The sequence below is a fragment of the Moschus berezovskii genome, chromosome 6, assembly GCF_049115385.1.
Source record: "Moschus berezovskii isolate FMDL1 chromosome 6, NW_MosBer_1.0, whole genome shotgun sequence".
Lineage (NCBI taxonomy): Eukaryota > Metazoa > Chordata > Mammalia > Artiodactyla > Moschidae > Moschus > Moschus berezovskii.
The window spans coordinates 58,542,397-58,543,746 of record NC_142465.1 but is presented as its reverse complement, the minus strand read 5'-3'; the positions used below and the strand labels follow the sequence as shown (position 1 = coordinate 58,543,746).

Here is a 1,350-nt window from a genome sequence, read left to right as displayed (position 1 = left end):
AGCCATAACTTAGCGGATATCCTTGGCTGTAAGGAAGAGGACAACTGATTTAATCAAATTCATCCTTATCTGATTGAATGACTTTGTAAACAACAACTGAGTTTTCAAATCTCTGAGTTTGAAGACACCATTAATAAATTATTACTAATAGGAGACATTATTAATACAAGTACATTCTGAGAAATGTATCTTTGTGGCTTCTGAAACCTGGCTTATTTTAAAATGATCTGGAGAACTTTTATTTATTTTTTTTTTGGTATATGAAAATTTATTACTATCGTGCTTTCATCATCAAAATTTATGATCTTGGTCTTTCCTTCTTGCCTTTGTATAAAGCCAAAAGAGAGACATTGGCTACTTTGACAACCTTAAAGCTGACTCCAGGGATGTCACCAACAGCATGACTTTTGCGACCAAATCCAGCAACCAGAACTTCATCATTTTCCTCAATAAAATTCAAGCAACCATCATTGGGTACAAATGCAGTGATTTTTTTGCCATTCTTGATTAGCTGAACCCTGACACACTTCCTGATGGCAGAATTTGGCTGTTTGGCTTCAACTCCTACTTTTTCCAGCACAATTCCCTTGGCGTGAGAAGCGCCGCCAAAAGGGTTGGCCTTCAGGGCTGTGCCCAGATGGGCTTTCTTGTACTGCTTATCGTGCCACTTCTGGTCCCGTCGGTGGCTACGGAGCTTCCTGGCAGTACGCAGACCGCGACACTTGCCCATCCTGCCGGCGCCACGGGCCTGAGCGAAAGATGGAGAACTTTTAAAGAGAATCCTGGTGACTGAGTCCCACCTTAGAATAATTAAATGCAAATCTTTGGGAATGAGCCTGTGACTTGAACAGGTATTAGAACAAATGAACAAACAAACAAAAATCTCTCTCTAGGTGTTTCTAATGTGTAGTCAGGGTTTAGAAACACTGACTTGAAGAGAATCATTGCCTACATCCATTTTTACCTTGGCATATTTGTATTTTCACTGGGGCAAAAAGAAGATATTCATTTTTTTGTTTCCCTGAGAACTGGTAGAGTTGTTTCAAAGTGTTATGGATTGTGTTATTTTACCACAATTCTTCCATCCCTACCTTCCCCTGTCACTGCTTCCCTGTGGCTGGAATATACTTTTCCACACTATTGACTTCAGACTTGGCCATATGACCTACTTTAACTAGTTGAATGTGGAAATGAGACTTGGTTAGTTCTGATCTAAGGCTTTAAGAAGCATGACAAATGTCCACCAAGACTCGGGGGGCTCACCCCTTCCCTCATTAGGCCTGTTGGTAGCTATCTGCATGGTCAGGTTACTCAAAACGGTTGTTCTCCTGCTTTCTGTTAAGCTCCTGC

General features: G+C 41.0%; 1 pseudogene; it reads right to left on the bottom strand.

Annotated features, from left to right (window-relative positions):
- Positions 1-257: 257 nt before the first annotated feature.
- LOC129536473 (small ribosomal subunit protein uS12 pseudogene) lies at positions 258-759 on the bottom strand (annotated as a pseudogene).
- Between the last annotated feature and the right edge of the window lie 591 nt (positions 760-1,350).